The sequence below is a fragment of the Notechis scutatus genome, chromosome 7 (assembly GCF_049901735.1).
Source record: "Notechis scutatus isolate UNSWTSFEM ecotype Mainland chromosome 7, rNotScu1.2, whole genome shotgun sequence".
NCBI classification, from domain to species: domain Eukaryota; kingdom Metazoa; phylum Chordata; class Lepidosauria; order Squamata; family Elapidae; genus Notechis; species Notechis scutatus.
Genome location: NC_142015.1, coordinates 25,355,878 through 25,377,090, shown reverse-complemented (window position 1 = coordinate 25,377,090; position 21,213 = coordinate 25,355,878). Strand labels below are relative to the sequence as shown.

The 21,213-nt window shown below is 47.9% G+C and overlaps 1 protein-coding gene across 3 annotated transcripts in view; it reads right to left on the bottom strand.

The window, feature by feature from the left end:
• Window positions 1-18,587, bottom strand: part of USP2 (ubiquitin specific peptidase 2) — a 70,000-nt gene extending 51,413 nt beyond the window's left edge. For 2 of the 3 annotated variants that reach the window (XR_015750378.1, XM_087970166.1), the window contains exons 1-2: window positions 18,262-18,587; window positions 10,573-10,657 (exon numbers count right to left, since the gene is read on the bottom strand). The gene's annotated coding sequence lies outside the window, so the exon portion shown is untranslated. Of the gene's footprint in view, window positions 1-6,983; window positions 7,072-10,572; window positions 10,658-18,261 lie in introns of those variants that run through there. The other variant, XM_087970167.1, reaches the window with a different exon arrangement.
• Window positions 18,588-21,213: the final 2,626 nt, after the last annotated feature.

Here is a 21,213-nt window from a genome sequence, read left to right as displayed (position 1 = left end):
GTAGCCATTTTCCAAGCTTGTGCTAGTGCAATTCTCGCTGCTGTGATAATATGTATAATCGAGTATTTAATCTTTTTGGGGTATTTTCCCCAAGAGAAACAATTCAGGCTTCCATTCTATTTGACTGGGTGCAAGTTCTTTCTCTTCTATTCTGGTGTCTCCAGTTACAGCAACGTCATCAACTCCTCCTCCTCCTCCTCCTCCTCCTCCCCTCCTCCTCCTCCTCCTCCTCCTCCTCCCTCCTCCTCCTCCTCCTCCTCCTCACTTACTTACTTACTTACTTACTTACTTACTTAAAAATATTGTTTGGTGCTTCACCAGACACAACCTACAACTCTGAGGATACAACGGTGAACTGAATATGAAAAGTTGAAAGAAAGCTTTAGTGTTATCCCAGGATGGTCATGAAAAGGAAACATACCCATCTACCTTGGGGAGGAGGACGCAAAACAAATGGGGCGTTATATGATGCAATTCTAGATCCTCTTCTGGTCCTCTGGCTCAGGCGTAGAACATCAGAAGTGAGAGTAAAATGTGTGCATCTAGCAATGTGCAGGGAGACATTCATTGACCATAAAGCATCTTGCTGGATCCGTCTTAAGAGATGGGCTAGCTGTGAGTCCAGTTTCTATATACAGCCATGTCTCTGGAATAGTATATCCTGGACAGTAAATCCTTCTGTTGTAGGTACTGTTATCTCCAAAAGTTGGAGGCATCTGACCCTGGATTAGAAGTTCATTTAGCTACCAAGGTCCAATAAAGTCCAATAAAGCAAATTCTCATAGACCATAGAATAATAGAGTTGGAAGGGACCTTGAAGGTCTTCTAGTCCAACCCCCTACTTAGGCAGGAAACCCTATATCATTTCAGACAAATGGTTGTCCAATCTCTTCTTCAAAACCTCGAGTGTGGGAACATTCACAACTTCTGGAGGCAAGTTGTCCCGCTGATGAATTGTTCTCACTAACAGGAAATTTCCCCTTAGCTCTCAGTTGGTTGTCTCCTTGGTTAGTTTCCATCTGCTGTTTTTCATCTTGCCTTTTGGTGCTTTGGGAATAGTTTGACCCTCCCTTTGTCTTTGTAGGACCCCATCAAATATTGGAAGACTGCTATCATGTCTCTCCTAGTCCTTCTTTTAGAACAGAACAGAATAACAAGAGTTGGAAGGGACCTTGGAGGTCTTCTAGTCCAACACCCTGCTTAGGCAGGAAACCCATGACCACTTCAGACAAATTGTTATCCAATCTCTTCTTTAAAACTTCCAGTGTTGGAGCATCCACACCTTCTGGAGGCAAGTTGTTCCATTGATTAATTGTTCTGACTGTCAGGAAATTTATCCTGAGTTCTAGGTTGCTTCTCTCCTTGGTTAGTTTCCATCCATTGCTTTTGAGAGAATAGCTTGACTCCCTCTTCTTTGGGGCAGCCTCTTAGATATTGGAACCCTGCTATCATGTCATCCCTCATCCTTCTTTTCATTCAATTTTCATTAGAATTCTCCATTCTAGAATTCACTCATTCGCCACTCCTCTACTCGTTGCAGAATACCTTATGCCACCAGACTCGAAATTCTAGACCTAGAAAACCTTGAATTACGCCGCCTTCGGTCTGATCTAAGTATGGTATATAAAATCATACATTGCAATGACTTACCTGTCAATGAATACTTCAGCTTCAACCATAACAACACAAGGGCAAACAATAGATACAAACTCAAGGTTAACCGCACCAGACTCGATTGCAGGAAATACGACTTCAGCCACAGGGTGGTCAATGTCTGGAATACTCTACCTGACTCTGTGGTTTCTTCCCCAAACCCCAAAAACTTTAACCTCAGACTGTCTACTATTGACCTCACCCCTTTCCTAAGAGGTCTGTAGGGGACGTGCATAAGCACACCAATGTGCCTACCATCCCTGTCCTATTGTTTCTTTTATATTTTTCTTATATGTATCCATTTTATGTATTCATAACTATGTCTATACTTATACCTGTAATCTTATAATCACTTGACTAAATAGATAGATGATAGATAGATAGATAGATAGATAGATAGATAGATAGATAGATAGATAGATAGACTAGACATATCCAATTCCTGTAAGCATTCTTCACACGTCAGATTCTGTGCTTTTAAAACAGCTGGATCTTACACCATCCTTTCCCAACCACACCGCCAGATGTGCCGGGACCACACCTTTTCTCCTCCAGCTTCTCTGCCCTTTTACCCTTTCTGTAACCTCAGTGAAAACCAGGAGAGGAAAAACCCCACCACCTGAATTCCTACCTGCCCACCAACTCTTTTTAAAGCTCGAGCAATCTCAGCAGGGCAAAGGAGATGTTAATTCTTGCATGGAAAATCTGGGAACAGCCTGTTCTCCAAGGAGGAGGAGTCCTCTTTCAACACACCTTTTGACACCTGGATAAAAGCTTTCTCCAGCTCACCTGCTCTGGATGCCTCCCGAGCAGCTCACCTTCTCACATGAGCCTTTGCTGCCACATGCGCGCGTAAGAGAGGCTGGGCAGGTCTCGTGGGAGCCTGTCACCACAGCGGTGGCACCTGATCGCCTGATAGGGTATCTGGGGGTCCAGCTTCAGAGCCTCCGGTAGCTTTCCAACCCCAGGGTTGTGATGTTCTCCTGCACACCATAAACGACACACAAAGGCTGCCGTCTAGCGGCCTTTGGAAAGCAACACACACTCCTTCTTGCAAGCCTGCCTCTGCTGGATCTGAGCTCTTCCAGAATCTCAGAAGCTGGCTGGGTTGTTTATTTTCCAAACAAGGCTGTAGTAAGGGCACAAGACCCCTGTTGGTCCTTTTTCACAAGGCCATTGGGTGAACCTGAAAATCCAGAGTGCCCCTGATGACCCTCCTGCTTCTAATGGGTTGGGTGAATGTGTCATCTTGAAGCCCTGAGGCATCTTTCCACTCTGACCTGCCTGGGCTTTTTCTATTTTCTTGAAACTCAACCATCCATCTTTGTCCATCTATCCTTTACCCATCCTTTCTATTCCTCCCTCCCTCCATTCCTCCCTCCCTCCCTCTTTCATACAAGAGCTCAAAGCAGTCTACGCAGCCCTGTCTTTTCCTATTTCCCCCCCACAGAACAATCCTACCAAGTAGGTTGGGCTGAGTGACCTCTCCTGGGTTGGAGGGATCCTTCTCGCTGCAGCCCAGAGGGGATTTTCCATCCTGCCCTTCACTGGTGTTTTTCTATTTTCTTGAAAACTCAATCCTTCAATGTGATCAGAAAAATCAAAATTCCTCTCCAGGCAAGGTTGACTCGTGAGAGCTCGAGGGCTCAAGCTGGGCAGTTTTCTTGGCAATCAACTAGAAGTAGTGGATGACCACCTTCTTCTTCTTCTTCTTCTTCTTCTTCTTCTTCTTCTTCTTCTTCTTCTTCTTCTTCTTCTTCTTCTTCTTCTTCTTCTTCTTCTTCTTCTTCTTCTTCTTCTTCTTCTTCTCCTCCTCCTCCTCCTCCTCCTCCTCCTCCTCCTCCTCCTCCTCCTCCTCCTCCTCCTCCTCCTCCTCCTCCTCCTCCTCATCCTCCTCCTCCTCCTCCTCCTCCTCCTCCTCCTCCTCCTCCTCCTCCTTTGGATCCTCTTTTGTCTATCAACCTTTGGGATGCCCAATAGTCCCATTCCAGGTCTTCCTTACTCAGTCAGAGCCGTGATGTCCTACAAAGCCACCTGTCTTGCTTTTGTCTCTGGTTCAGCCAACCAAGGTCTCAACCAACAAGAGCCTTTCCCCTAGATGTCTGCTACTCAAGTCATCCCTACTGATGTTTACACAATGGAGACTCGCTATCCATGTAGAATAACAAGGTAATTTCAAGACTGGAAGCCCTGAGGTTTGTAGGAACATCACAAAACTTCTTGGGGGAGGGAAACCTCGGGGGAACACCCCTCTGAAATAAGCCTTTGGGTGAAACCCTCTCTCAAAATTCAGTCGGGTGAGATGTAGGGAGGTGTCACTGGGTTCAAACACGATGCTAACCCTCGGATGTGCTGTATTGAGCTTTGTGCTGGCACAGTGTGCGAGTCCAACAAGCTGGGCCATCTTTTACAACTAAGCCCAGCTTAGCATCATGAGTGACTCACAGTCATGGGAGTCCAGGAGAAGCTAGGATAAGGTCATGCCTGCCATGACATAATTTGTCATCTGCCTGTTGCACATGACATAATCCATCCATTCCTGCAATGAGATCATGATCAACACAGCATTGTTCCTTTCCTCCTTCCCCTTCCAGATTCCCGATTCCTCTAAACAAAGGATTATGGAATTGGTTGCCCTCCACCAAACACTCAGAGCATCCCTCCCCACTGTGGGGGACCAGCAGAGATGGTGAGAGGGAGGTAGATCAGCAAAAACGAGTGATTCCCCTCCCTTCTAGCAGGATTGGTGTTACCTAGTTGGATCATGAAACATCTGCAAGACAAATCAAGAATATTTGTAGTTCGGGGTTGAATTGTGGGCTCCTTGGTAGGCTCTGAGCTTGGTGATTTTCTTGCAGACATCTCATGACCCAACTAGGTAACATCATCAGTGCTATCCGTGCAGCATTGATGATGTTACCTAGCTTGAAAATGAAACATCTGCAAGAATACAAGCAAGCTAAGAGACCATCAAGGACCCTACAGTCCCCCTTTTCCTCCTCCTCCTCCTCTCCACTCCCTTCTAGCACTGATGATGTTCCCTAGTTGGGCCCTGAAATGTCTGCAAGGAAACCACCCAACTCAGAGAGCACCAAGGAGCCCACAGTTCAACTCTAAGCTGCAAATATTCTCTTTGTCCTGGTACAAGAAAGATACTCAACCTAACCAAATCATTCCCCATTTGATCAAAGGCCTCAGTCCACAACTTCCAAGGCCTTGTGTGAGGCTGGAAATGATGGTGCCTCCAGTCCAGCACCCTGGAGAAGCCGTTCTTGAGTTTCCAGCCAGAATGCTCGGGTTTCCTCATGAATCATTGATGCCAGGAGCTTGCTATCACCACGGCTCCAGAAAAGGGCACTTTTTGTATCTTATGTTCAATTCAGAGCTCCGTAGAAAACTGGCAATTGGATCTCAAAGCGGAGGAGGAGGTGGGTTGCTGAGAAACTTTGCAGGCCTTCTTCCTTCCGCAAGAGCCTTTGCAACTTGAGAAGATTTCTTACGTGGAAGAATTTGCGTTTAAAATGCCATGGTAACTACTTTTCATCCTGGCTTCTCCATAAACTGGGGAATCAACAGGGGCTGAATGCTTTCGAAGCATGTGAGATTCTTGGCCTCCTGATTTCTGACAGCCGTTTGCACGTTCTTGGCTAAGGCACAGCAGCTTAGAGTTACTCAGCTTAGAGTCAGTATTCTTAGTTGTAAAATGGGGATAGGTTTGAATGTCAGTAGATACAGTATCATCTATATCAATAGCGCCCCGTGTCTAAGCTGTATCACTCTGGGTGTCTCAGAAACAATAGGACAATAGAAAAGCACTAAAACAACAGAAAACAAACAATTTCCAAACAATTAAAAAAATACCACAAAACTCGTAGCTGGGTTAGCCTAACATTCATCAACCATGATCAATACAACCACTGACAGGCTCCACCACACCCTAGCTATCTACATCTGATGGCCAAACCACAATTGTTAATACGTGTGTGTGTGCGTGCATATGCGTGTATAAGCGAAGGGAAAGGGATGGAGGGAAGGAAAGAAGGAAGGAAAAGATAGAGAATGAAGGGAGAGAAGAAAGGAGGGGAAAGGAAGTAAGGAAAGAAAGAAAGAAAGAAAGAAAGAAAGAAAGAAGGAAGGAAGGAAGGAAGGAAGGAAGGAAGGAAGGAAGAGAGAGAGAATGAAGGGAGAGAGGGAGGGAGAAGGAAGGAAAGAAGGAAGGGAGGAAAAGATAGAGAGGGAAGGGAGAGAGGGAGGGGGGAGGAAGGAAGGAAAGAAGGAAGGAAAAGATAGAGAATGAAGGGAGAGAGGGAAGGAGGAGAAAGGAAGTAAGGAAGGAAAGAAAGAAAGAAAGAAAGAAAGAAAGAAAGAAAGAAAGAAAGAAGAAAGAAAGAAAGAAAGAAAGAAAGAAAGAAAGAAAGAAAGAAAGAAAGAAAGAAAGAAAGAAAGAAAGAAAGGAAGGAAGGAAAAGAGAGAGGGAAGGGAGAGAGGGATGAGGAAGAAAAGAAGGAAGAAAAGGAAGGAAAAGATAGAGAAGGGAGAGAGGGGGAAGGGAAGGAAAGAAGGAAGGGAAGGAAGGAGAAGGAGGGAGGGAGAAAAGAAAGAAGAGGAGAGGAGAAGAGAAGGGAAAAGCAGACACATTAAACTTAGAAGGAAGCCTAGAAGGAAGAGAAGAAAAGTGGCAGACACAATCATAGGCACGAAATGGAGAGAGGAAAACAGGCAATCGGTTTTAGACTAACCCAGCTAGAAGCCGCCCTCCTGGACACGCCAGCCGATCCCCCGATCACCTCGCCCTTCCTCCAACGTGCCTTGGATCAAACCCGAGAGAGAGAGAAGAGAGAGAGAGAGAGAGAGAGAGAGAGAGAGAGAGAGAGAGAGAGAGAGAGAGAGAGAGAGAGAGAGAGAGAGATCCATCCAAACCCCTTGGAACTCCTTTGGGTTCAGGGCTAAAGTTGAACTCCCAGACCCTTCCAAAACATGCTAAACCATCCGAAGGTCCCCAAACACAGCACAAGCAGGCGGAGGAGGCCCTCCCCTCCCCTCTGGGACACAGCAACCAAGCCCCTTTCCCCCTGGGCCAAGCCCTCTTCCAAGGTGGCACAGAGCCCGGCCCTCTTGCTGGGTGGAAGAGACCAAGTTCAACCAAGTTCAGCTAAGCAGAAACCTTCCGCAGCCAAACCGTGCAGCCAAGGGACGCTCCCGAGACAAGCCACGGTCCCGCAGAGCTTACCTGATCCCCTTCCAGCCCCCAGTCGGGGGAGGGCTGTTCCCCCACCCCAGTTTCTGCACCCCAAGAGAAACTCTCTACCGGGAGGAAGTGCCAAACCGACCTAAACGGGACTTAGCCAGCCCCGGAGAAGTTCGGCCTCTTGGGTTGGCAGCTGCTTGGCTCCTCTCCTCTCCTCCAGCCTGGTTTCCTGAGGCTCACATGGCGGAGGTTTGCCGGTTGCTGAGGGAACAGCCCTTTGAGAGGTGACCGGCCGAAAGTTTATGGGTTGGCCGGGTGCTTTGGCTGGGCTCCAGCTGGCCTTCAGCAGGCACAAAGGCCGCAAGGAGGAGGTGGCAGCTGAGGGGTGAGATGAGCTGGCCCGCCAACAGAGCCTCCTTCCCAGGTGGGACAGTGTGGGGGCAGGACGGGGTGTCTGTCAGGGATAACCCAAAGGTGCCTTTTTTCCCCCAAGAGGCAACTGGACTTTCGGGGTTTTTCTTTGAAGGTGTTTTGCTTCTCATCCAAGAAGCTTCTTCAGCTCTTGAGTGGATGGTGGAGAAGGAACGAAGGAAGTGAGAAAGGGAGGGAGGGAGGAAGGAAGGAGAGAGGGAGAAAAGAAGGAAGAAATGGAAGTCTATGGAGATCGTCCATTCTCCAGGTGGTTATCACAAAGATGCTTTTTTCAAGAGGCAATTGGACTTTCTGTTTTTTTTTTATTGAAGATGTTTTACTTCTCCTCCAAGAAGCTTCTTCAGCTCTGACTGGACGGTGGGGAAGGGAAGGATTTATATTCCTTGCAGACAGCTGGTCATTTGCATCCTTTTAGAGGGTCACTGAGGTCACTTGGAGGTTTATCTTGTCCTCAGGGTCACCTGAGTGGTGCAAATGGGTGTGGAGCTCTCTGCAAGGAGTACAAATCCTTCCATTCCATCCACCCTGCTCATTCTGAGCAACCAATTTCTGTTTTTTGCAACCCCTGTCCTGCCCACCTCCTGGAGATAAATGGAATCAACCAGGTTTCAAGTGGCATTGTCATGCCCCTGTCGGAGTCTGAATCCAAGGAGGAAGACAAACAGCTGGCAGGGAGCGGGAGTGTCCCTCCGTTGGCTGTGGAGGAAACTGGGGAGGGCAAAGTCTGGCTGGGCAGAGCAGGGAAGAGGTAGAACAAGGGAGAGGGAGTTCAGAGGAAGACCCAGGCCCACCCACTCTTCACCCCAGGGCACACAGGGAGGGACGGAGAAGAGAGCAACGTGGGTTGCATGGCTTATGGGGAAGGAAAGGGACCTGATTCCCTTGATTAGCCACAGTTGGGAAGAGAGTTTAAAAGAGATGCAAGCTGAAAGCGGCATCTGCTGGGAACAAACGTGAGTTTATCTTGTGTGTGCTTTGGTTATCTGCGTTCCTAGCATCCTCCTAACTGGGTTGATGTACTGCTGTTCCTTCACATCTGGAATTCCTTCTCTTGCCCTGCTGGATTAATTACCTCATTTTGCATTGTTTGGATTTACAGTTACAGTTTTTGTTGACCACGTTTTGGACTTGATTCTCTGCAGCCAAAGCCTGTTCCTGGGAGAATTTTTCTTCAGCCAGAAGGTAACCAGGACATTGGGGGCAAAGTTGGAGCTAATAAGGGGATTCCTACTGATTATCTGACTGTGTTGCCTTTGTGCCATGTCCCTTTGGGTCATCACAGGCACTATGGTCTGCATGCCCACACGTGATGCCATAGAACATCACAGGCAGCCCCTTTTGATTTAGGAAAGGCATTGCAAAATATGAGTCATTTCATTCGTTACTCATTTCATAGGTTGTTTGTATTTATAATTATTAGTTTCAGAATTAGTTGGTCGTAAAATGTACCTGTTGGAAAAGAAAAAGCTACCAGACTCTTGATTTTTAGCCAAGATGGATTAACATGGCTACAGTGTCAGCAAATTTTAAGGATGTCTTCTATCAAGAGTTGAGTGTTGAATGTACCCCTGAAAAGTCATTAAGTATAAAACCCTGTTGACGAAAGACACTCAAAGGTGAACAGAATGTGGTACGCCAGGACCAAAGCAATCCTATTACGGTTTAGCATATCACAACAAGCCAACCAGGGTTGGATACCGCAGCCAATATAGGATGGTTGCACAAACCAGAATGCTTCCAGGCCCTGTACAATTGTGGGAAGGTGAACTCTAAGCTCTTTGCTTTGTTCCTCACAACCTGTTTTGACAACTTGAGAAAGTCTTCCTCCAGAATGCAAATGGCCCTCAAAATAACAAACCACGTCTTAGACCAGCGCTCTCCAAAACCTCATAAATTACCCCAAATTCAGTAAAAATAGTTTTTCCCAGGGACATATAAACAGACTTAATTTTGCAACATGTACTGAAATACTCGAAAATCTGCCAAAGTATCCCTACAAAGACGAAAATCGATGAAATACCAAGAGTAATTTGTTGAAAAGACCCAAAGATCATTCAAGGATGCTGTTTTTATCATTCGGGTAGTTCTCAACTTACGTCCCTTTGTTCAGCGACCGTCCGAAGGTATGACGGTGTTGAAGGAAGGGACTTAACAACCTCAAAGTTTGATCCCAGACTTTGGGATAAGCAAGAGGTTTCGGCAACAAAGGAAAACAATTAAGCATTGTTTCTTTCTTTTTTTTCTCCCCTTGCCTTGAGGTAGACCAAAGGAGAGGATTTGGGCCTTACTTACCACTGGAGGACATGGCTTCTTCGTTCACTCGCGAGGAAGTTTCTTCAGGGTTGGAGTTTGCTCGTAACCCATCCTTAGCCAAGCCACTCAAGTACATGTTGCACGCACAATTAGCACAGCAGGATATAATTAAGTGGGATGGAATTCGGCATGAGTAACCAAGCCGCCACCTCAGAGGCTCACGCCAACAGGTCATCAGTTAAGCAATGCTTACCAAATACTTGTAAATATATATAGGAGCTGATCCCTCCTTTTGCAACGCCGGTGTGTGCGAATGCATTAGCACAAATTGTGGTGCGGTGGTTGCTGGAGGCAGGCAGACAGGCAGACAGACAGGAGGTTGGGTCTGCTAGTAGACTTCACTCATCGCCTCTCTTTCACCAAGACCATCAATCCTCAGCTGACCACACGACAAGTCACCCATGAGATAAGTCTAGCTTTGCCTCCTTAAAAGAGGCTGGGGAATTCTGGGAGTTGAAGTCCACGCACCATCAAGTTACGTAGGTTGAGAAAGGCTGTGGGCTCTAGAGGGTGGTGGATCCTAGTTTTACAAAGGACTTTACAAAGGGTGTTGCACAAAGGTAGCCCTTCCAATCAGAGCCCGGAGGAAACAAAGCAAAGCAGAACAAGGTGAAGGAAGAGTCGTAAGATACAAGGAGAAGATTTGTCTTGCACAAAGAGACCCCATTTTTACTTCCCGGAGTAGTGGCGGAGATGTGGTCAGGATTCTATCCCTTCTCTGCCCTCTAGTTCAGATGGTTGCAATCTGTTCCTTGCTCCCCCCCAAACCTGCCAAAGGCCCCATCTCTCGACTCTACTGCCTTTTGGATAAAATAGTTGGTGCCGACCATGCTTTGCACAATCAAACAACCCCAGAATGGTGGGTTTGGCCACCTTCATCTCTGGCAAGGCTGACCTCTCAAGGCCAGCTCCAAGGAAGCTCATAAAACCTGTAGTTCTCTCCCTCCCCCTTGTCCCCCTTCCCAAAGCCCTCAGAGAATGCTCACCGTTTGTGTCTGCCACTTCTACGAGAGCTTTGTTCCTTGTGATGTTAGAAGCAAAGTGGCATCATCTCACAATGGGTGCCTGGGGCTGTGGGAGACACAGAGAGAGCCGGGTGAATCACACACACACACACACACACATGAGACACACCCGTGGGAACTCAGGTGCAAGTAGGCAGGGAAGGAGGGAGGGACCTTGGTGGAGGAAGAACACAGCGGCCGGCATGGGGAAACAGCCCGGGGCACGAGGAGAAGACCGCCTCAGCTGCAGAATCTGGGGCGTGCTCTTTCTCCCAGGCCTGGCATGCATCAGAGGCCTTACCATAAGCCTGCGCCGCCTTCCAAGGGCTCCAGAGAGCTTGCGGTTTGCAGGGATGCCGCTGACTCCTTGGCAGGACCAAGCTGAAGCAACCCAGAAAGGAAGGACGCGGCTCAGCAAGGAAGGGCCGGAAAAGGAAGGGCCGGGAGGCGAATCCAACCACGTAAGAGGGACCTCAAATCGTGTCGCATCCCTCCCAGGTTTGGTGCCATTGGATTAGGCGCTGTTCCCTGGGCATGAAAGCCAGCTGGGTGACTTGAGGTCAGCCCGTCTGTCTAGGCCCCAGACAGAGACGTGGGAAAAACTTCCCTGGAAGGATGGAAAGCAGAGGTGGTCTTCAGCCGGTTCTGACCAGTTCTGGAGAACCACCGGTAGCGGAAATTTTGAGTAGTTCGGACAACCGGCAACTACCACCTCTGACTGGCCCCGCCAACCCCATCTCTTCTTCTCTGCCTCCCATTGAGTCCCAGCTGATCGGCTGGGTCTCCTTTGGTTGCCCTGCACAGGAGAACGGAGCTGGAAAGCAGGTTAGTGGGGTGGGCAGGGAAGGGGGATTTTGCAGTAACTTTCCCCTGCCACGCCCACCAAGTCATGCCCACCAAGCCACAACACGCCCACCAAGCCACGCCACAGAACCGGTAGTAAAAATGTTTGAATCCCACCCCTGATGGAAAGCCACTTCTGAAGACATTGCCCAATTCACGGGGCCACCAGGAACCCAGCGCACCAACACAACAACGTCCCTTCCCCAAATACATAATTTCGCCCCCATTCTTCTACTTAGTGTCTAGTATTTGGAAAAAGAAAACCCCAGCTTGTAGTGAATGATGGGTTCCTTTAAGGTTCGCTGTTTGCTTAACCACCACAGTGTTCGTTTAATGACCGCCACAGTCACTGAATACTCACCACAAAAAAAAAAAAAAGTTGGGTTGCAGTTACGTGATGATACCCTTACCGACCTCCATAAGTTATGAGGGTAATTGAACCTGCAATGCAGCCCTGATCGCCTGCAAAGCATGTTCTCATCACTCAGTTCGAGAAGCTCAGAGTCGCCTCGAGCCATGAAATGACGGCAAATACATGAACGGCGACAACAACAATAATGGAGGGACTCACCAAAGAAACCCCCAAAACGGGACTTTGCAACTGTCCCTGTCGTAGCTGCTCTACAACAGGTCCAAGAACCCAAAGCCAGAGACCAGGCAAAGCCACTGAACTTTGCTTCCCACCTTGGCGCTTACAATAAGCGAGGTTTCATTTGGAGAGTCGGGTTAAGCGTCTGGGTTCCAAGAAACACACCCAATGGAATCAGAACTCCAAGGCAGGCATCTTCCTCAAAGAATAGATTTATTTTAGGCAGGTCGGATTGGCACATCTGGGGAAACCTGACTCTAACACACACACCCCGAGGTACCTCCCCCCCAGTAAAAAGTAATTTTTTTCTCTGCCCTTCTCATGCCGCCCATCACGGGGTCCAATCAGGCCACCATCCAAGGGTCAGTTGGTCTCAGGTCCCACCTCCTTAGCACCTGGTGGGAAAGCCCTTGGTTCTCAGAGGAAGGAATTTTATTTTATTTCGGCTGCAATCCAGAGGTGGTATTCATCTGGTTCTGACCGGTTCTCGAGAACCGGTAGCGGAAATTTTGAGTAGTTTGGAGAACTGGCAAATACTGGGTCTGACTGGCCCCGCCAACCCCATCTATTCTCTGCCTCTCCTTGAATCCCAGTTGATTGGCTGGGTCTTCTTGGGTTGTCCTGCACAGGAGAACGGAGCTGGAAAGCAGGTTAGTGGGGTGGGGAGGGAAGGGGGATTTCGCAGTATATCCTTCCCTTGCCACGCCCACCAAACCACGCCCACCAAGCTTAAAGAACCGGTAGTAAAAAAAAAAATAGAATCCCACCACTGCTACAATCCCCCAGCTATCTCTACCTCCCCTCCCGTTCCCACGCCTCAACTCTGCTGGAAGGTGCCTGGGGAAAATGGCTTCAGGGCTGGCACCCACCTCAGACCCATACAATAAGCGAGCGAGAGATTTCTACTCCTCTACCGCGGGAGATGCTGGCTTTGGCTTCTCGTTGCAACCTGGGGCGTTCGGTCCACCGGGTTGAAGTTACACAACCATGCATTCTTGGTTGTTTTGGCCCGAACAGTCCAACCTCCGACTTTTTCCTTGCTGCCGGGGATTTAGGGCCAAGCCGGCCCGTAACTGGATCGCCAAGAGAGCTATTTTTAGTTCCAAACAGCCGCGGTGAGTCTCAGGTTGGGCCAGGCTGGAGGAGGGGGGAGGATGGAGAGCCACAGCTGCTTCTCCGGCGGAATTCCTCCTGCATAAACAACCCCTCCACTGATCCTTGGCTTCCGTCTTCACGTTACAGCGAAGAATGGTGGTTTGGACGCACAGATGGAAGGATGGGGAGGAGTCCCTTCTGGGCAGAACAGATGGTTCTAGATCACCTGGTCCCTCCTTTTATGGCTTATGAACCTTGTTAGGAGGACCAGGTTGGGCTCCCGTGACCGTCCTTGCCCTCTAGCCAGAACGATGCTGACTGAGGATAACTGAAGTTGTAGTCCATGGGTGGGTGGCTTGGTGGAGGGGTGGGGTCAGAGCCGGTCAAACAATTCTAGAATATGGAAGGGGGATGGAAGAGCTAAGGATCTTGCCAACCGCAGCTCCCAGGATTCTCTGGGAGAAGCGATGACAGTTAGATTGCTATAAAACTGATTCTATGCCCTGTTGTAATAGTAGACGAGAAAGACCTTGGGAGAGAATTTGAAGAGAGGGGCCTATTCAAGAAGAAGGGGTGGATAAGAGGGGGCTTAGGGTTCTCCCTAATTACTAGGGGGTAAAGGAGACAGGAGGAGAATTGTACGTTCAGACTTGCAAGGAGAATATTTGTAGGAGAATATTTGTAGGAGAATAAAGGAGAATATTTGTAGGAGAATATTTGTAGGAGAATAAAGGAGAATATTTGTAGCCCAGGGTTGAAATGAGGGGTCCTTGGTGCTCTCTGAGACGTTTCTTGTAGACGTTTCATGACCCAAACTAGGTAACCTCATCAGGGCTGGTTAGAGTGGCTAGCATTGATGATGTTACCTAGTTTGGGTCATGAAACATCTGCAAGGAAACAATCAAGCTCAGAGAGCATGAGAACCCCTCATTACGAGGTTCTGTCAATATCATCTTTACTATAGAATGGGCTCAACTGGTTGTGTTTCCTATCTGGTCTACCTGGCAGGACTGACATCCATCTCCCAAACCTGGCTCTAGATCAGCATGGTGATACTCTGAGAAGCACAGGCATTTAGCCGAGGCCTACAGGAGCTGTTGTTTCACTGCACGTCATACGGTGGAAGGCAAAGGATTTAAAAGTGTGGCTTGTGAGTCATTCACAGCCTTCTGAATAAATTTTGGCAGCCGGGGGCAACAATTTGTAGGCCCTGGGGAAGCTGCCCAGCAAGTCCACTGAGATATGAAGGTTGGTCCATGAGCAGTTCTCTACCAAGAAAGGGAGGGAAAGAGGGAGGGAGGATGGAAGGAAGGAAGGAGATAGGAAAGGAAGGAAGGAAGGAAGGAAGGAAGGAAGGAAGGAAGGAAGGAAGGAAGGAAGGAAGGAAGGAAGGAAGGAAGGAAGGAAGGAAGGAAGGAAGGAGATGGGAATGGAAGGAAGGAAGGAGATGGAAGGAAGGAGATGGGAAAGGAAGGAAGGAAGGAAGGAGATGGGAAAGCAAGGAAAGAAGGAAAAGAGAGAAGGAAGGGAGAGAGGGAGGGAGGGAGAGAGGGGAAGGAAGGGAGGAAAGGGAGGGAGGGAGGGAAAAGAAGAGAAGAGAAGAGAAGAGAAGAGAAGAGAAGAGAAGAGAAGAGAAGAGAAGAGAAGAGCAGGCACATTAAGATGGGAAAGGAAGGAAGGAAAGAAATGAGATACATTTAATACGTTTACATATCTTGACATACCAGGCTATCTTGCATTTTATTTTCTTCCTTTTTTGACTCACTTGAGATGCTGGAATCCCCGCGTGAAAATACTTCAGCCTTCAGTCTAACGAACTCCTGTCCCAGACTTGTAATTGGAAACGGAGACTCCTGTTCCAGGGAATTCTGAGTCTTATGTATTTATGCAATCTTTTTTTTTTTTTAAACTGGGAATTATGCAAATTGAATTTTGTTTTTTTTTTCCTGCCTCCAAATATGTCGCCTCTTTGAATCTATTAACCTTCGTCTCCTCTGCTTCTGGGCACCCTTCCTCAAACACATCCCTTATTTTATGTTCTCTCTGTCGGCTCTATCGGGGAAACTTGTCTCAATAAGAAAACAAATTTTCTGCAGAAGTGTGACACGCATCCATTAGACTCTAACAACCGGACTGCAGGAAAATGGGCTGCCTAACACTCGTGATGAGGATTAAGAGCATCAACCTTATTCGTAACACCAACCTCTTTCCACACAGAGAAGAAACTAAACCAGGGCTACAAAAAAAAAGAGAGAGTGTGTGTGTATTTGGTTTACAAAGCCCACAGTAACCTCACATGCACCTGGATTTCGCTCCTTGGTTGCTAATTGATTTGCCAAGGATACGTTTGGCCTATTCTTTAGTTGTGTTCACCCAAGATATCATCATCCTGGTTACTGAATTAGCTCGTGTGAGCGGTTTGGCAACAACGCAACACAACACAATGAGCCCTAAACTAAACCAAGAGGCTGGGCTCGGACGATGCAGCCAATTTCAAGCAAACTCCAAGTTCTGCTTGTCCCACGGAGAGAACTCCGAGTGATTTTGTTTAGCGCACGGTGCAAAGACGGGGAGTTTGCGATGCCTTGTTACTCTTCAGGCACTTCTCCTTTGTGGCTGGGAGAAGTTGTCTCACCCAGGAGATCCAGGCCAGGCCAGTAAACATCCAGACACTGACCTTCATCACAATTCAGCTCATGCGTGGCATCTCCCAAGCAGAATATATTTTCTCTCCAGGAACCACAAAGAAATCTTGAATTTCTGAAGCCCAAGTTTTGCAATTCTCCAGCTGGTAAATATTTTGTCCAAGGCTGCCTCTTCCTCCTTTCTCCATTTCCAAGGAGCTTCGAAAACAAAGGCTCCAGGCTGGCTTTGCTAATCGCCCAGCTTCCTGCAAACTCCACAACCTCTCTCTCCCTGCCTATTCTCAGAAGTGAATTTGACAATTCTCTTCCCCTCCCCTTCCCTGGTAATTCGCCAGGATTTGGGGAAAAACAAAAACAAAACAGCTCTCCGATCCCCACACCTGGGCCTCACTTTCTGAGAAAAAATGCTACCTAAGCAAAATAATCCTACTCGGTTTGGGGTAGGAGTGGGAGGAGGAAGACAGGAGGAAGGGAGCTGAGTCAGTAGAATTGACTGGAAATCTTCTGTTTGCACGCTGCTGCACTAGGTAACAATTGGAGGTTACTCAAAGGAAGGACCTTGGCTATGGGGAAAGGAGGGATTGGGGCCCACAGAATAATCCCCATCTCTTTCTGCTCTGCCAAATTCTCAATAGGCCAATTTTTACTCTCATCTCTCCAGCCACTTATCTGCTCCCAAATATATACCCCAAATATCCCACATTACAAAAAAAGATGTTGAGACTTTGGGAAAAAGTGCAGAGAAGAGCAAGTAAGATGATGATTAAAGGCCTGGAGAGTAAAATATATTGAAGGATGGTTGCAGGAATTGGGTTTGGCTGGTCTAGACAAAAGAAGGTCCAAGGGAGACATGATAGCAGTATTTGAGGGGTTGCCACAAGGAGGAGGGGGGTCAACTTATTCTCCAAAACATCCGAGAGCAGGACAAGAAATAATGGATGGAAACTAACCAAGGAGAGAAGCCAACTGAAATTAAGGAGAAACTTCCTAACAGTGAGGACAATGAACCAGTGGAACAGCCTGCCACCAGAAGTTGAAGGTGCTTCATCACTGGAGGCTTTCAAGAAGAGACTGAACAGCCACCTATATGAAATAGTATAGAAACTCCTGCTTGAGCAAGGGGTTGGACTAGAAGACCTCCGAGGCCCCTTCCAGTTCTATTCTGATTAATTGATTGAAATATATCTACCCAGGTCTACACTGAACTGTGCTCAAGATTCACACAATCACTTGTCGTCCTTCACACTCTGCACACATCCTTCAGGGATGTTGATTGCAAGTTCATCACCCTCAGTCAGCATATCCATGAGGAAGGCTGACTGGGAATGATGGGAGTGGTAGTCCAATATATTCTGAGGGCAGCCAAAATCTTTGTGGGTGCTATTTGGGAGATCTTGAATGGTCCAGAAAAGTTGTTTCTAGCACTCTTGCTCTTCTCTTCAAACAAGGGTTAAATTAATCAAGGTTCAGTCCATGATTGGGGCACCCAAAGTCCCAAAGAAGACCAGCAGAGCTCATCTATACGAAACAATTAGCAGTCAGAAGACATGATGAAAACTCCTTAATTGCACAACACGTGGACAGAGTTTACCGCAGTTTCAATTGGAAACTCTGAGCACCTTAGACAAGCCAAATCCACAAACGTGGATTAGAGAATTCCTGAAGCTTCACCCTCAGGCAAAGCTGCCATCAACAGGCTCACAGAGATAAACAACATCTACATACCAATGAAAAGAGACAATCCAAAGGCCCAAAGAAAACCAAAAGACCACAACACCTCCTCACCAGCAACAAACACAAAGATAAGGAGCCTAACACCAAGACCTCTAGACCAACAACACCGCAATTAAGGAACTGCCAACTCAGACAAACAATCAAACAGTCAACAACTGCCTAATCAAGGAACTAGCAAGAAGAAACCAACACTCCCACCAAGAGTGAAAGGACAAGCCAGCTGTATGTAAACAGAGAGCACACACCACTCCCTTCTCCTGCTGGTGATATTACCTAATTGGGTAACGCAACGTCTGCAAGAAAACAGCCAAGTTCTGGGAACACCAAGGACTTCATAGAAACGGAAACTCAGATAAACAGGGATTAACACCAGACAAATAACCAAGCAAAAAACCCCAATCAATGAACTCCTAAGTGAGGGAAAAAAACACAGGTCCCCACCAACATTGCTGGGGCAATCAAAGGGAGCAAACCCCACTCCTTTCTAGCACCAATGACGTTACCAAGTTGGGTCATGAAACGTCTTGCAAGAAGACAACCAGGCTGAGAGAGCACCGAGGACCCCCACAGCCCCAAATCTCTCAGTCTTGTAGTTGAAACTCCAAATGGAAGTAGCCAAGTCTTGGATCCATAATTGCCCATAATTAACCGATTATCAGACCAATGGAAACGTTTGCATGTTGAGACCCTCCCGCTTTCCCACGCCCTGCTAGCCGTCAAACGCGCCCCCCCTTTTCCTGCGCACCACTTCCGTGTGCAACCCACCTGTGTGTGTAGAACGACAGGCCCACGGAGCCGTGGCATGAAATTGACGCCTGGGATGGGTGGGAGGGGGGGGCTCAGGTCAGCCTTGGCAAGCTGCTTTTTCTGCAGAGAGAGAAAGAGAGGGAGAAGAGAGAAATAGGAGAAGGGGCGAGAAAGAAGAGAAACTTGATTAAAAGGCAGCAGGGCCGGTCCTGTTGGAGGAGGACGGGGTGGTGGCGGCGGCCATGGGGTGGGCAGAGGGAATCCACAAAGAGGACCCTCCCAGGCGGAGAATGAAGTAGATTGGAAGGGACCTGGGTGTGTTCTAGCCTCGGCCTGAGAGATCCGTCGGCTCGGGTTACTTGCTGGATAAATATAGAGCTTTTATCTGACCTCGCTGGGTAATGCACGCATTCCAGCATTGGGGGGATTTAAAGGGGCAGGAAAGGAGGATCCTGCAGCCCAAGCATACTCGGCAGGGTGGATCCCCTGTCCCGATGGAGAGTGGGGTAAAGCGGAGGAAAGTGGAGATCTGGATGCGGGGGGAAGGTGGTGTGTGGGAGGGTGGGTAGGTAGGGGTACTTCAGATAGGAAATTAAAGCAGGCCCCGGCATTCTTCTAATAATGCAGTGGTTCTCAGACTAGGCAGCTGGGAAGCTGTATGGACGTCAACTCCCAGAATTCCCCAGCCAGGCTGGTGAATTCTGGGAGTTGACGTCCATACAGCTTCCAGGTGCGTGGGTTGAGAAACATGGCCTTAACCAGGGGTGGGATTCAGATTTTTAATAACCGGTTCTGTGGGCGTGGTTTAGGTGGTGGGTGTGGCTTGGTGGTCATCTGACTGGCTGGGCGTGGCCAACTCAACATCACTCACATCGAGGCACGCATCTCCTCGCCTGGCCTCTCATGACTGTGGGGATGCTGCAACAGTCGTAAGGGTGAAAAACGGTCCTAAGTCACTTTTTTTCAGTGCCATTGTAACTTTGAATGGTCCCTCCACACAAGCAAAGTACCAGCAAAGGAGGGAAAAAAAAAAACTCCAGAGAAGTTCCTGAGACAGGAAGTCTAGTCCTGCCAAGAACGTAATAAGGGTTAACGGAGAGGCAGTTTGTGTAAGCAACACCAGAATGTTTCCTTCCTGCCTTCCTTACAGGATTAGCCCAATAATTTCTTCTAACAACTGGTTCTCCAAACTGCTTAGAATGTTAACAACTAGTTCTAGCGAATAGGTGTGAACTGGTAGAATCCCACTCCTGGCCTTAACCCTTAAAGACTAGAAACCTGGAGGTTAAAAAGAAAAGAAAAGAAAGGTAGGATTCAGGGGAGGGCTGCTGGGGTTGGCAGGGGGTCAGGACAGCCCCTAGCTAAGATCCTGTGCAGTTCAGAGAACCCCCAAATCGCACTCCTGGCTGGCCCCACCCACCCCTCCCTGCCCCTCCCAGGAGTTCCCACGTGGCCCGTTTTGGATGCAGGTAAGTACAGGAGGCTCAGAGAGGGTCAAAACAGGCCTCCCAGAAGTTCGGGAAGGCTGGAAATGGACCCGTTCCCAGCTTCTAGAGAGCCTCAGGAGTCCGGGGGGTGGGGTTGTTTTCGCCCTCAAGGAAAGGCTCAGGAGTCCGGGAAGGGCAAAAACGACCCTCCCACCCTGGTGCAGGAGGCCAACTAAGCCATGCCCACCCTGACCACGCCCACCTAGCCACCGGGAAGATAATAAATACCCTTTGCTAAAATTTTTGAAGCCCACCCCTGGGTGGCATCCACAGTACGTGGCACCTGCCTCCCCCAAATCCATTGTCAACTTTTATTTCCTGTGGCGTGTTGCTAGAAAAGGAGCAACACGAAATCGCCATGGCAATTATCTCTGCCATCTCCCAACGCTGCATTCACACACAGAGAATGAGGAAACAAGACAAGCCAGGACGCACCGCCTGGATTAACCTGTGTTTAACCATCGGGATAAGATCTCTTGGCCTCGGTTTGCCGTTGGTGAAAATGGGCACTCAAGAAGCAGCCAGGCTTTGCAAGGTCATTTAAAAAAAAAAAATGGGAGAAGGAGGAAGCAGCCCTGGCTGTCCTGAACTCCAGCAGGAGTAAGGAAGCGAAAATCACCCCAGAACTGCTGCCGATCGCAAATTCTGTCCCTTTCTTTGTTTCTTTTCAGCAGGTAAAGGAACCAGGGATTTTTTTTTAAAAAAGGGAAGATTGGCTTAATTTGTAGTGTTCCCAGTCCTAGAAGGGGGACCCAGGTGTAGCCTTTAAGAACCAGGTGTAGCCTTGGTGTTAAAAAAAGAACACCAAAGGCCATGGCGGCACTGTGGTTACAATGCAGTATTTGCAGGCTGACTCTGCCCTCTGCCAGGAGTTCAATCCTGACTGGCTCAAAGTTGACTCAGCCTTCCGTCCTTCTGAGGTGGGTAAAACGAGGTACTCAGATGGTTGGGGGAAAAGAGGCTGACTCTGTGAGAGGCTGTAAAGGACTGTGAAGTGGTATATAAGTCTAAGGGGGTATTGCTAGTTGTGATGTCTCCCGTTCAGATGGGACAACCAGGTTTAAATAGGTGAAATATTTTAAATATTTAAATATTTATTTAAATATTTTAAATATTTAAATAGTTTAAATATTTCAGGTTTAAATATTGAAGTTTGGTTTGGCCTTTTGGTGGTATCTCCCCAGTTCAGAAGAGATAACCAGTTTTAGCTAACCTGAACCAGGGAATTTAAAAACTGGCTGGAACCACATGAAACAAACGAACGAACAAAAAAAAAGGGGGGGGAGTTATAATTAATTTCAATTTAATTTTCTTCTGTTTAGCTCACTACAGCTGATGAACCCTAGATACTTTAAACCAGGAGTCCCCAAACTTGGCAACTTTAAGACTCGAGGACTTCAACTCCCGGAATTCTGCAAGTTGAGTCTTAAAAGTTGCCAAGTTTGGAGACTTCTGCTTTTAAAAAAATATGTTGGTCACTTTA